We start from the raw sequence: 16,068 nt of genomic DNA, 5'->3' as shown, positions 1-16,068 counted from the left end.
GATCAACCTGAAGACAATGCTCAGCCTGAAGACAATCCTTCAAACGATGACAATGATCAGCAAGAGCAAAATCTTCGTCCAGTTCATCCTCATGTTGCAAATGAAGTACAGATCGAGAAGATAATCGACAGCATCAATGCACCTGGTCCACTCACTCGTTCAAGGGCAACACAACTAGCAAATTTCTGTGGGCACTTTGCATTCGTCTCAATATCTGAACCCAAGAAAGTTGATGAAGCCTTCATGAAACCTGAATGGATTCAAGCTATGCAAGAAGAGCTTCAACAGTTTGAGCTGAATAATGTATGGGAACTGGTCAAGCGTCCTAACCCTCGTAAACACAATATCATAGGCACTAAATGGATATATCGTAATAAGCAATATGAGCATGGTCAAGTTGTCATAAACAAGGCTCGTCTCGTTGCTCAAGGATACACTCAAGTTGAAGGAATTGACTTCAATGAAACATTTGCTCCTGTGGCTAGGCTTGAAGCTATACGCATACTGCTATCCTATGCAAATCATCATAACATCCTTCTGTATCAAATGGATGTGAAGAGTGCTTTTCTCAATGGCAAGATTGAAGAAGAAGTGTATGTTGCACAACCGCCTGGCTTTGAAGATCCAAAACATCCTGACATGGTTTACAAGCTCAACAAGGCACTGTATGGCCTCAAACAAGCCCCTCGTGCTTGGTATGACACACTCAAAGACTTCCTAAAGAGCAAAGGCTTCAAACCTGGTTCCCTGGATCCCACTCTCTTCACGAAGACATATGATGGTGAACTATTTGTGTGTCAAATATGTGGATGACATTATCTTTGGCTGCACTAACTAGAAATATAGTGATGAGTTTGGATACATGATGCAAGAGCAATATCAGATGTCCATGATGGGTGAGCTGAAGTTCTTCCTTGGTCTTCAAATACGACAGCAACGCAACGACATTTTCATATCTCAAGAGAAATACCTCAAAGATTGCCTGAAGAAGTTTGGAATGCAAGACTGCAAGGGTTATACGACACCAATGCCTACCAAGAGCCATCTGGATTCTGACGCCAATGGTAAAGAGTTCGATCAAAAGGTATACCGCTCCATGATTGGTTCCTTGCTTTATTTATGTGCATCTAGGCCAGATATCATGTAACGCCCTCGATGCGGCTATATCTCCCACGTGTCGAAGCACGACTTAGAGGCATAACCGCATTGAAAGCAATGTCGCAAGTGAGGTAATCTTCACACAACCCATGTAATGTTGGAAATATGCCCTAGAGGCAATAATAAATTAGTTATTATTATATTTCCTTGTTCATGATAATCGTTTATTATCCATGCTAGAATTGTATTGATAGGAAACTCAGATACATGTGTGGATACATAGACAACACCATGTCCCTAGTAAGCCTCTAGTTGACTAGCTCGTCGATCAATAGATGGTTATGGTTTCCTGACCATGGACATTGGATGTCGTTGATAATGGGATCACATCATTAGGAGAATGATGTGATGGACAAGACCCAATCCTAAGCCTAGCACAAGATCGTGTAGTTCGTATGCTAAAGCTTTTCTAATGTCAAGTATCATTTCCTTAGACCATGAGATTGTGCAACTCCCGGATACCGTAGGAATGCTTTGGGTGTACCAAACGTCACAAAGTAACTGGGTGGCTATAAAGGTGCACTGCGGGTATCTCCGAAAGTGTCTGTTGGGTGGGCACGAAGACTGGGATTTGTCACTCCGTGTAACGGAGATGTATCTCTGGGCCCACTCGGTAGGACATCATCATAATGTGCACAATGTGACCAAGGAGTTGATCACGGGATGATGTGTTACGGAACGAGTAAAGAGACTTGCCGGTAACGAGATTGAACAAGGTATCGGGATACCGACGATCGAATCTCGGGCAAGTATCATACCGATAGACAAAGGGAATTGTATACGGGATTGATTGAATCCTTGACATCGTGGTTCATCCGATGAGATCATCGTGGAGCATGTGGGAGCCAACATGGGTATCCATATCCCGCTGTTGGTTATTGACCAGAGAGTTGTCTCGGCCATGTCTGCATGACTCCCGAACCCGTAGGGTCTACACACTTAAGGTTCGATGACGCTAGGGTTATAGGGAAAGTATGTACGCGGTTACCGAATGTTGTTCGGAGTCCCGGATGAGATCCTGGACGTCACGAGGAGTTCCGGAATGGTCCAGAGGTAAAGATTGATATATAGGAAGTATGGTTTTGGCCACCGGAAGTGTTTCGGGCATCACCGGTAGTGTACCGGGACCACCGGAGGGGTCCGGGGGTCCACCGGGAGGGGCCACGGGCCCCGGAGGCCTACATGGGCCAATAGTGGGAAGGGACCAGCCCCTAGGTGGGCTGGGGCGCCTCCCACCAAGGCCCAAGGCGCCTCCTAGAGGGGAGGGGGGCAAACCCTAGGGCAGATGGGCCCTAAGGCCCACCCCATGTGCGCCTCCCCCTCTCCCCCTTGTGGCAGCCACCCTAGATGGGATCTAGGGCTGCCGCACCCCTTGGGGTGGGAACCCTAGGTGGGGGCGCAGCCCTCCCTCTCCCCCTATATATAGTGGAGGCAAAGGGGCAGCCCAACACACGAAGTTCTTCCCCTGTTGGCGCAGCCCTACCCCTCTCCCTCCTCGTCTCTCGTAGTGCTTGGCGAAGCCCTACTGGAGTTCCATGCTCCTCCACCACCACCACGCCGTCGTGCTGCTGCTGGATGGAGTCTTCCCAACCTCTCCTTCTCCCCTTGCTGTATCAAGGCGTAGGAGACGTCACCGGGCTGCACGTGTGTTGAACGCGGAGGCGCCGTTGTTCGGCGCTTAGATCGGAATCGACCGCGATCTGAATCGCTGCGTGTACGACTCCACCAACCGCGTTCTTACAACGCTTCCGCTTAGTGATCTACAAGGGTATGTAGATGCACTCCCCTTCCCCTCGTTGCTAGATTACTCCATAGATTGATCTTGGTGATGCGTAGAAAATTTTAAATTTCTACTACGATCCCCTACAGTGGCATCATGAGCTAGGTCTATGCGTAGTTTCTATGCACGAGTAGAACACAAGTTGTTGTGGGCGTCGATTTTGTCAATTTACTTGCCGTTACTAGTCTTATCTTGATTCAGCGGCATCGTGGGATGAAGCGGCCCGAACCGACCTTACACGTATTCTTATGTGAGACTGGTTCCACCGACTGACATGCACTAGTTGCATAAGGTGGCTAGCGGGTGTCTGTCTCTCCCACTTTAGTCGGATCGGATTCGATGAAAAGGGTCCTTATGAAGGGTAAATAGAAATTGGCATATCACGTTGTGGTTTTGGCGTAGGTAAGAAACGTTCTTGCTAGAAACCTTTAACAACCACGTAAAAACTTGCAACAACAATTAGAGGACGTCTAACTTGTTTTTGTAGCATGTGCCGTGTGATGTGATATGGCCAAAAGGATGTGATGAATGATATATGTGATGTATGAGATTGATCATGTTCTTGTAATAGGAATCACGACTTGCATGTCGATGAGTATGACAACCGGCAGGAGCCATAGGAGTTGTCTTAATTTATTTATGACCTGCGTGTCAACATAAACGTCATGTAATTACTTTACTTTATTGCTAAAGAGTTAGCCATAGTAGTAGAAGTAATAGATGACAAGACAACTTCAAGAAGACACGATGATGGAGATCATGGTGTCATGCCGGTGACAACGATGATCATGGAGCCCCAAAGATGGAGATCATAAGGAGCAAAATTATATTGGCCATATCATGTCACTATTTGATTGCATGTGATGTTTATCATGTTTTACATCTTATTTGCTTAGAATGACGGTAGCTTAAATAAGATGATCCCTCATAATAATTTCAAGAAAGTGTTCCCCCTAACTGTGCACCATTGCGAAGGTTCGTTGTTTCGAAGCACCATGTGATGATCGGGTGTGATAGATTCTAACGTTCGAATACAACGGGTGTAAGCCAGATTTACACATGCAATACACTTAGGTTAGCTTGACGAGCCTAGCATGTACAGACATGGCCTCGGAACACGGAAGACCGAAAGGTCGAGTATGAGTCGTATAGAAGATACGATCAACATGAAGATGTTCACCGATGTTGACTAGTCCGTCTCACGTGATGATCGGACACGGCCTAGTTGACTCGGATCATGTTCACTTAGATGACTAGAGGGATGTCTATCTGAGTGGGAGTTCATTAAATAATTTGATTAGATGAACTTAATTATCATGAACATAGTCTAAATTGTCTTTGCAAATATGTTGTAGATAAACAGCTCACGTTGTAGCTCCCTGTTTCAATACGTTCCTAGAGAAAGACCAAGTTGAAAGATATTGTAAGCAATGATGCGGACTGGGTCCGTAGTCCGAGGAGTGTCCTCACTACTACACAGAAGGCTTACGTCTTTGAAGCACCGCTCGATGTGCAAACCCCTACAACGTCGTCTGTGGATGTTGTGAACACCTAACAGACACATCCTGATGACTACTTGATAGTTTAGTGCACCATACTTTACGGCTTAGAATCGGGATTCCAATGAGATTTTGAACGCCTAAGACATATGAGATGTTCCAAGAGCTGAAATTGGGATTTCAGGCTCATGCCCGTGTTGAGAGGTATGAGACCTCTGACAAGTTCTTTTGCCAACAAGATGGAGGAGAATGGCTCAGCTGGTGTGTCTGGGTACTACAATCACTTAAATCAAGTGGGAGTTAAACTTCCAGATAAGATAGTGATTGATAGAGTTCTCTAGCCACTATCATTAAGCTACTAGATCTTCGTGATGAACTATGACATGCAAGGGATGGAGTTGATCCCGGAGCTGTTCGCGGTGCTTAAGACCGCAAAAGGTAGAAATCAAGAAGGAGCATCAAGTGTTGATGGTTTAACAAGACCACTGGTTTCAAGAAGGTCAAGGGCTAGAAGGGAAACTTCATGGATGGAAAACCAGTTGCCGCTCCAGTGAAGGAACCCAAGGTTGAACCCAAACCCGAGACTAAGTGCTTCTATTGTAAGGGGAACGGTCACTGGTAGCGGAATTACCCCAAATGCATGGTAGATAAGAAGGCTGGCAACTTCAACAAAGTATATACGTGTTATTAATGTGTACCTCACTAGTACTCCTGGTAGCACCTGGGTATTGGATACCGGTTCAGTTGCTATTATTGGTGACTTGAAGCAGAAGCTACGGACTAAACAGAGACTGGCTAAGGGCGAGGTTACAATGTGTGTTGGAAGTGTTTCCAAAGTTGATGAGATCACCATTGCACGCTCCATCTGCCTTCGGGATTAGCATTGAACCTAGATAAATGTTATCAGGTGTCTGCGTTGAGCATGAATATGATTAGATCATGTTCATTGCAATACGGTTATTCATTTAAGTTAGAGAATAATGGTTATTATGTTTACATGAATAATACCTTTCATGGTCATGCACCCTATGTGAATGGTTCAGTGAATCTCGGTCGTGGTAATACACATGTTCACGCCAAAAGATGTAGATAGTACCACTTTCTTGTGGCATTGCCGCTTAGGTCATATTGGCGTAAGATGCATGAAGAAACTCCGTGTCGATGGATGTTTGGAGTCACTTGATTTTGAATCGCTTGACACATGCGAGCCATGCCTCATGGGCAGGATGACTAAGATCCCGTTTTTAGGTACAATGAAACGGGCAAGTGACTTGTTGGAAATCATACATGCTGATGCGTGTGATCCAATGAGAATTGAAGCGTGCGGTGGATATCGCTATCTTCACTGACGATTTGAGTAGATATAGGTATATTTACTTAATGAATCACAAGTCTGAAACATTTGAAAAGTTCAAGCGGTTTCAGAGTGAAGTTAAGAACCATCATAACAAGAAGATCAAATTCCTACGATCTGATCGATGAGAATTTCTGAGTTATGAGTTTGGCAATCACTTAAGACATTGTGGAATTGTTTCATAGTTGAAGCCACCTGGAACACCACAGGGTAATGGTGTGTCCGGACGTCATAATCGAACCTTGTGAGATATGGTGCGATCTATGATGTCTCTTACCGATCTACCATTTTCATTTTGAGGATATGCGTTAGAGACAGCTGCATTCACTTTAGATAGGACACCATCTAAGTCCGTTGAGACGACGTCGTATGAATATGGTTTGGTAAGAAACCAAAAATTGTAGTTTCTTAATGTTTGGGGCTGCGATGCTTAAGGCTTCAGCCGAAGAAGCTCGAACCCAAAAGCGGACAAACACATCTTCATAGGATACCCAAAGGTGACAGTTGGGTTTACCTTCTATCTCAGATCTGAGGCAAATTGTTTGTCGCTAAGAACGGGTCCTTTCTCGAGAAGGAGTTTCTCTCGAAAGGATTGAGTGAGAGGAAAATAGAACTTGATGAGGTTGTCGAACATTTACTTCAACCAGAGAGTGATGCAACACAGAAAGATGTTTTCTGTGGCGCCTACGTATGTTGAATAGGAAGTTAATGATAGTGATCATGAAGCTTCGGATCAAGTTGCTATCGAACCTTGTAGGTCGACAAGGATATGTACTACTCCTGAGTGGTACGGTAATCCTGTCTTAAATATCATGTTATTAGACAACAATGAACCTACGAGCTATGGAGAAGCGATGGTGGGCCCGTATTCCGACAAATGGTTAGAAGCCATGAAATCCGAGATAGGATCCATGTATCAGAACAAAGTATGGACTTTGGTGGACTTGCCCGTTGATCGGCGAGCCATTGAGATAAATGGATCTTTAAGAAGAAGACGAACATGGGCGGTAATGTTACGGTCTATGAAGCTCGACTTGTGGGAAAGAGTCTTTTCACAAGTTCAAGGAGTTGACTACGATGAGAATTTCTCACCCGTAGCGATGCTTAAGTCCGTCGGAATCATGTTAGCATTAGCTGTATTTTTCAATTATGAAATCTGACAGATGGATGTCAAAACAAGTTTTCTTACCAGTTTTCGTAAGAAAAAGTTGTATGTGATACAATAAAAGGTTTTGTCGATCCTAAGGATGCTAAAAGGCATGCTGGCTCCAGCAATCCTTCTATGGACTAGAGCAAGCATCTCGGAGTCGGAATATATGCTTTGATGGAGTGATCAAAGCTTTTAGGTTTATACAATGTTTGCTAGAAACTCGTATTTACAAGAAAGTGAGTGGGAGCACTACAACATTTCTGATAAGTATATGTGGATGACATATTGTTGATCCGAAATGATGTAGAATTTCTGGAAAGCATGCAGGGTTATTTGAAAAGTGTTTTTCGATGGAAAACCTGAATTAAGCTACTTGAACATTGAGCATCAAGATCTATAAGGATAGATCAAAAACGCTTAATAGTACTTTCAAATGAATACATACCATGACAAGATTTTGAAGGAGTTCGAAAATAGATCAGCAAAGAAGGAGTTCTTGGCTGTGTTACAAGGTGTGAGCATTGAGTAAGACTCAAGACCTGACCACGGCAGAAGAGAGAGAAAGGACGAAGGTTGTCCCCTATGCTTTAGACGTAGGCTCTGTAGTATGCTGTGCTGTGTACCGCACCTGAAGTGTGCCTTGCCATGAGTCAGTCAAGGGGTACAAGAGTGATCCAGGAATGGATCGCATGACAGCGGTCGAACTCATCCTTAGTAACTAGTGGACTAAGGAATTTTCTCGATTATGGAGGTGGTAAAAGAGTTCGTCGTAAAGGGTTACGCCGGTGCAATCTTTGACACTAATCTGGATGATTCTGAGTAGTAAACCGGATTCGTATAGTAGAACAGTTATTTGGAATAGCTCCAAGTAGCGCGTGGTAGCTGCATCTACAAGATGACATAGAGATTTGTAAAGCACACATGGATCTGAAAGGTTCAGACCCATTGACTAATAAACCTCTTTCACAAGCGAGATATGAACAAACCCCATGGGTGTTGGATTCATTACAATCACATAGTGATGTGAACTAGATTATTGACTCTAGTGCAAGTGGGAGACTGTTGGAAATATGCCCTAGAGGCAATAATAAATTAGTTATTATTATATTTCCTTGTTCATGATAATCGTTTATTATCCATGCTAGAATTGTATTGATAGGAAACTCAGATACATGTGCGGATACATAGACAACACCATGTCCCTAGTAAGCCTCAGATGGTTACGGTTTCCTGACCATGGACATTAGATGTCGTTGATAATGGGATCACATCATTAGGAGAATGATGTGATGGACAAGACCCAATCCTAAGCCTAGCACAAGATCGTGTAGTTCGTATGCTAAAGCTTTTCTAATGTCAAGTATCATTGTTGGGGAACGTAGCAGAATTTTAAAATTTTCTACGCATCACCAAGATCTATCTATGGAGTCATCTAGCAATGAGGGAGAGAGGAGTGCATCTACATACCCTTGTAGATCACGAGCGGAAGAGTTCAAGAGAACGAGGTTGATGGAGTCGTACTCGTCGTGATCCAAATCACCGAAGATCCTAGCGCCGAACGGACGATACCTCCGCGTTCAACACACGTACGGAGCGAGGACGTCTCCCGCGCCTTGATCCACCAAGGAGGAGGGACAGGTTGAGGAAGAGGGCTCCAACAGCAGCACGACGGCGTGGTGGTGGTGAAGCTGTAGTACTCCGGCAGGGCTTCGCCAAGCTCTTACGGAGGAGGAGAGCTGTTGGGGAGGGGAGGGGCTGCGCCTTGGATGTTGTGTGCAGCCCTCCCCTTGCCCCTCTATTTATAGGGGAAGGAGGAAGGGGGCCGGCCCCCTCTAGATGAGATCTAGAGGGGGGGAGGGGGCGACCAAGGGAAGGGGGCTTGCCCCCCAAGCAAGGGGGCGCCCCCTTTAGGGTTTCCCCCCAACCCTAGGCGCATGGGCCCAAGGGGGGGATGCGGCCAGCCCATGTAGGGCTGGTTCCCTTTCCTCTACAGCCCATTAGGCACTCCGAGAGAGGTGGCCCCTCTCGGTGGACCCCCGGAACCCCTCCGGTGGCCCCGGTACAATACCGATATGCCCCCGAACCTTTCCGGTGACCGTATGACAACTTCCTACATATAAATCTTCACCTCCGGACCATTCCGGAACTCCTCGTGACATCCGGGATCTCATCCGGGACTCCGAACAACATTCGGTAATCACATACAAGTCTTCCTAACAACCCTAGCGTCACCGAACCTTAAGTGTGTAGACCCTACGGGTTCGGGAGACATGCAGACATGACCGAGATGACTCTCCGATCAATAACCAACAGCGGTATCTGGATACCCATGTTGGCTCCCACATGCTCCTCGATGATCTCATCGGATGAACCACGATGTCAAGGATTCAATCAATCCGTATACAATTCCCTTTGTCAATCAGTACGTTACTTGCCCGAGACTCGATCGTCGGTATCCCAATACCTTGTTCAGTCTTGTTACCGGCAAGTCACTTTACTCGTACCGTAATGCATGATCCCGTGATCAACCACTTGATCACATTGAGCTCATTATGATGATGCATTACCGAGTGGGCCCAGAGATACCTCTCCGTCATACGGAGTGACAAATCCCAGTCTCGATTCGTGCCAACCCAACAGACACTTTCGGAGATACCTGTAATGTACCTTTATAGTCACCCAGTTACGTTGTGACATTTGGCACACCCAAGGCACTCCTACGGTGTCCGGGAGTTGCACAATCTCATGGTCTAAGGAAATGATACTTGACATTCAGAAAAGCTACATCAAACGAACTACACGATCTTTGAGCTATGCTTAGGATTGGGTCTTGTCCATCACATCATTCTCCTAATGATGTGATCCCGTTATCAATGACATCCAATGTCCATAGTCAGGAAACCATGACTATCTTTTGATCAACGAGCTAGTCAACTAGAGGCTCACTAGGGACGTGTTGTGGTCTATGTATTCAGACATGTATTACGATTTCCGGATAACACAATTATAGCATGAACAATAGACAATCATCATGAACAAAGAAATATAATAATAACCATTTTATTATTGCCTCTAGGGCATATTTCCAACAGTCTCCCACTTGCACTAGAGTCAATATTCTAGTTACATTGTGATGAATCGAACACCCATGCAGTTCTGGTGTTGATCATGCTTTGCTCTAGGGAGAGGTTTAGTCAAGGATCTGCTACATTCAGGTCCGTATTTACTTTACAAATCTCTATGTCTCCATTTTGAACACTTTCACGAATGGAGTTGAAGCGACACTTGATATGCCTGGTCTTCCTGTGAAACCTGGGCTCCTTGGCAAGGGCAATAGCTCCAGTGTTGTCACAGAAGAGAGTCATCGGGCCCGATGCATTGGGTATGACTCCTAGGTCGGTAATGAACTCCTTCACCCAGACTGCTTCTTGTGCTGCCTCCGAGGCTGCCATGTACTCCGCTTCACATGTAGATCCCGCCACAACGCTTTGCTTGAAACTGCACCAGCTTACTGCCCCACCATTCAAAATATACACGTATCCGGTTTGTGACTTAGAGTCATCCAGATCTGTGTCGAAGCTAGCATCGACGTAACCCTTTACGACGAGCTCTTCGTCACCTCCATAAACGAGAAACATTTCCTTAGTCCTTTTCAGGTACTTCAGGATATTCTTGACCGCTGTCCAGTGTTCCATGCCGGGATTACTTTGGTACCTTCCTACCAAACTTACGGCAAGGTTTACATCAGGTCTGGTACACAACATAGCATACATGATAGACCCTATGGCCAAGGCATAGGGGACGACACTCATCTTTTCTCTATCTTCTGCCGTGGTCAGGCATTGAGCCGTGCTCAATCTCGTACCTTGCAATACAGGCAAGAACCCCTTCTTTGACTGATCCATTTTGAACTTCTTCAATATCTTGTCAAGGTACGTACTCTGTGAAAGACCAATGCGGCATCTCGATCTATCTCTATAGATCTTGATGCCTAATATATAAGCAGCTTCTCCAAGGTCCTTCATTGAAAAACACTTGTTCAAGTAGGCCTTTATGCTTTCCAAGAATTCTATATCATTTCCCATCAACAGTATGTCATCCACATACAATATGAGAAATGCTACAGAGCTCCCACTCACTTTCTTGTAAATGCAGGCTTCTCCATAAGTCTGCATAAACCCAAACGCTTTGATCATCTCATCAAAACGAATGTTCCAACTCCGAGATGCTTGCGCCAGCCCATAAATCGAGCGTTGGAGCTTGCACACCTTGTCAACATTCTTAGGATCGACAAAACCTTCTAGCTGCATTATATACAATTCTTCCTTAAGGAAACCATTAAGGAATGCCGTTTTGACGTCCATTTGCCATATCTCATAATCATAGAATGCGGCAATTGCTAACATGATTCGGACGGACTTCAGCTTCGCTACGGGTGAGAAAGTCTCATCGTAGTCAACCCCTTGAACTTGTCGATAACCCTTAGCGACAAGCCGAGCTTTATAGATGGTCACATTACCATCCGCGTCTGTCTTCTTCTTAAAGATCCATTTATTTTCTATGGCTTGCCGATCAACGGGCTAGTCAGTCAAAGTCCATACTTTGTTTTCATACATGGATCCTATCTCGGATTTCATGGCTTCCAGCCATTTGTCGGAATCCGGGCCCGCCATCGCTTCTTCATAGTTCGAAGGTTCACCGTTGTCTAACAACATGATTTCCAACACAGGGTTGCCGTACCACTCTGGTGCGGAACGTGTCCTTGTGGACCTACGAAGTTCAGTAGCAATTTGATCTGAAGTTTCATGATCATCATCATCAACTTCTTCTCTAGTCGGTGCAGGCACCTCAGGAACATTTTCTTGAGCTGCGCCACTTTCCGGTTCAAGAGGTAATACTTCATCAAGTTCTACCTTCCTCCCACTTATTTCTTTCGAGAGAAACTCTTTCTCTAGAAAGGACCCATTCTTGGCAACAAAGATCTTGCCTTCGGATCTGAGGTAGAAGGTATACCCAACAGTTTCTTTAGGGTATCCTATGAAGACGCATTTTTCCGACTTGGGTTCGAGCTTTTCAGGTTGAAGTTTCTTGACATAAGCATCGCATCCCCAAACTTTTAGAAACGACAGCTTAGGTTTCTTCCCAAACCATAATTCATACGGTGTCATCTCAACGGATTTTGATGGAGCCCTATTTAAAGTGAATGCGGCAGTCTCTAAAGCATAGCCCCAAAATGACAACGGTAAATCGGTAAGAGACATCATAGATCGCACCATATCTAATAGAGTGCGATTACGACGTTCGGACACACCATTACGCTGAGGTGTTCCAGGCGGCGTGAGTTGTGAAACTATTCCACATTTTCTTAAGTGTGTGCCAAATTCGTGACTCAAGTATTCTCCCCCACGATCTGATCGCAAGAACTTGATTTTCCTGTCACGTTGATTCTCAACCTCACTCTGAAATTCCTTGAACTTTTCAAAGGTCTCAGACTTGTGTTTCATTAAGTAGACATACCCATATCTACTCAAGTCATTAGTGAGGGTGAGAACATAACAATAGCCACCGCGAGCGTCAACACTCATTGGACCGCACACATCAGTATGTATGATTTCCAATAAGTTGGTTGCTCGCTCCATTGTTCCTGAGAACGGAGTCTTGGTCATTTTACCCATGAGGCATGGTTCGCACGTGTCAAATGACTCGTAATCAAGAGACTCTAAAAGTCCATCTGCATGGAGCTTCTTCATGCGTTTGACACCTATGTGACCAAGGCGGCAGTGCCACAAGTATGTGTGACTATCATTATCAACCTTACATCTTTTGGTATTCACACTATGAATATGTGTAGCATTACGCTCGAGATTCATTAAGAATAAACCATTCACCATCGGAGCATGACCATAAAACATATCTCTCATATAAATAGAACAACCATTATTCTCGGATTTAAATGAGTAGCCATCTCGAATTAAACGAGATCCTGATACAATGTTCATGCTCAAAGCTGGCACTAAATAACAATTATTGAGGTTTAAAACTAATCCCGTAGGTAAATGTAGAGGTAGCGTGCCGACGGTGATCACATCGACCTTGGAACCATTCCCGACGCGCATCGTCACCTCGTCCTTCGCCAGTCTCCGCTTATTCCGCAGCTCCTGCTTTGAGTTACAAATGTGAGCAACCGCACCGGTATCAAATACCCAGGAGCTACTACGAGTACTGGTAAGGTACACATCAATTACATGTATATCACATATACCTTTCGTGTTGCCGACCTTCTTGTCCGCTAAGTATTTGGGACAGTTCCGCTTCCAGTGACCACTTCCCTTGCAATAAAAACACTCAGTCTCGGGCTTGGGTCCATTCTTTGGCTTCTTCCCGGTAGCTTGCTTACCGGGCGCGGCAACTCCCTTACCGTCCTTCTTTTCTTCTTACCCTTGCCTTTCTTGAACTTAGTGGTTTTATTCACCATCAACACTTGATGTTCCTTTTTGACTTCTACCTCTGCTGATTTCAGCATTGAATATACCTCAGGAATGGTCTTTTCCATCCCCTGCATATTGAAGTTCATCACAAAGCTCTTGTAGCTCGGTGGAAGCGACTGAAGGATTCTGTCAATGACCGCGTCATCCGGGAGATTAACTCCCAGTTAAGTCAAGTGGTTATGCAACCCAGACATTTTGAGTATGTGCTCACTGACAGAACTATTTTCCTCCATCTTACAGCCGAAGAACTTGTCAGAGACTTCATATCTCTCAACCCGGGCATGAGCTTGAAAAACCATTTTCAGCTCTTCGAACATCTCATATGCTACGTGTCTCTCAAAATGCTTTTGGAGCCCCGGTTCTAAGTTGTAAAGCATGCCGCACTGAACGAGGGAGTAATCATCAGCACGTGACTACCAAGCGTTCATAACGTCTTGGTTCTGTGGGACGGGTGCGTCACCTAGCGGTGCTTCTAGGACATAATCTTTCTTGGCAGCTATGAGGATGATCCTTAGGTTCCGGACCCAGTCCGTATAGTTGCTGCCATCGTCTTTCATCTTGGTTTTCTCTAGGAACGCGTTGAAGTTGAGGACAACGCGGGCCATTTGATCTACAAGACATATTGTAAAGATTTTAGACTAAGTTCATGATAATTAAGTTCATCTAATCAAATTATTCAATGAACTCCCACTCAGATAGACATCCCTCCAGTCATCTAAGTATAACATGATCCGAGTTAACTAGGTCGTGTACGATCATCATGTGAGACGGACTAGTCAAAATCGGTGAACATCTTCATGTTGATCGTATCTTCTATACGACTCATGCTCGACCTTTCGGTCTTCTGTGTTCCGAGACCATGTCTGTACATGCTAGGCTCGTCAAGTCAACCTAAGTATATTGTGTGTGTAAATCTGGCTTACACCCATTGCATTCGAACGTTAGAATCTATCACACCCGATCATCACGTGGTGCTTCGAAACAACGAACCTTCGCAACGGTGCACAATTAGGGGGAACACTTTCTTGAAATTATTACGAGAGATCATCTTATTTAAGCTACCGTCGTTCTAAGCAAATAAGATGTAAAACATGATAAACATCACATGCAATCAAACAGTGACATGATATGGCCAATATCATTTGCTCCTTTTGATCTCCATCTTCGGGGCTCCATGATCATCGTTGTTACCGGCATGACACCATGATATCCATCATCATGATCTCCATCATCGTGTCTTCTTGAAGTTGTCTCGTCATCTATTACTTCTACTACTATGGCTAACGCTTTAGCAATAAAGTAAAGTAATTACATGACGTTTATGTTGACACGAAGGTCATAAATAAATAAAGACAACTCCTATGGCTCCTGCCGGTTGTCATACTCATCGACATGCAAGTCGTGATTCCTATTACAAGAACATGATCATCTCATACATCACATATATCATTCATCACATCCTTTGGCCATATCACATCACAAAACACTTGCTGCAAAAACAAGTTAGACGTCCTCTAATTGTTGTTGCAAGTTTTTACGTGGCTGCTATAGGACTCTAGCAAGAACATTTCTTACCTACGCCAAAACCACAACGTGAATTGCCAATTTCTATTTACCCTTCATAAGGACCCTGTTCATCGAACCCGGTCCGACTAAAGTGGGAGAGACAGACACCCGCCAGCCAGCTTATGCAACTAGTGCATGTCAGTCAGTGAAACCAGTCTCACGTAAGCGTACGTGTAAGGTCGGTCTGGGCTGCTTCATCCCACGATGCCGCCGAATCAAGATAAGACTAGTAACGGCAAGAAAACTGACAATATCAACGCCCACAACTACTTTGTGTTCTACTCGTGCATAGAAACTACGCATAGACCTAGCTCTGATACCACTATTGGGGAACGTAGCAGAATTTTAAAATTTTCTACGCATCACCAAGATCTATCTATGGAGTCATCTAGCAACGAGGGAGAGAGGAGTGCATCTACATACCCTTGTAGATCACGAGCGGAAGCATTCAAGAGAACGAGGTTGATGGAGTCGTACTCGTCGTGATCCAAATCACCGAAGATCCTAGCACCGAACGGACGGCACCTCCGCGTTCAACACACGTATGGAGCGAGGACGTCTCCCGCGCCTTGATCCAGCAAGGAGGAGGGAGAGTTTGAGGAAGAGGGCTCCAACAGCAGCACGACGACGTGGTGGTGGTGAAGCTGCAGTACTCCGGCAGGGCTTCGCCAAGCTCTTACGGAGGAGGAGAGGTGTTGGGGAGGGGAGGGGCTGCGCCTTGGATGTTGTGTGCAGCCCTCCCCTTGCCCCTCTATTTATAGGGGAAGGAGGAAGGGGGCCGACCCCCTCTAGATGAGATCTAGAGGGGGGGGCAAGGGGAGGGGGCTTGCCCCCCAAGCAAGGGGGGCGCCCCCTTTAGGGTTCCCCCAACCCTAGGCGCATGGGCCCAAGGGGGGGGGGTGCGGCCAGCCCATGTAGGGCTGGTTCCCTTTCCTCTACAGCCCATTAGGCCCTCCGAGAGAGGTGGCCCCTCCCGATGGACCCCCAGAACCCCTCCGGTGGCCCCGGTACAATACCGATATGTCCCCAAACCTTTCCGGTGACCGTATGACAACTTCCTACATATAAATCTT

This window comes from Triticum urartu, chromosome 5 (genome assembly GCF_003073215.2).
Source record: "Triticum urartu cultivar G1812 chromosome 5, Tu2.1, whole genome shotgun sequence".
Lineage (NCBI taxonomy): Eukaryota > Viridiplantae > Streptophyta > Magnoliopsida > Poales > Poaceae > Triticum > Triticum urartu.
Note: the sequence above shows the minus strand (reverse complement) of the source record.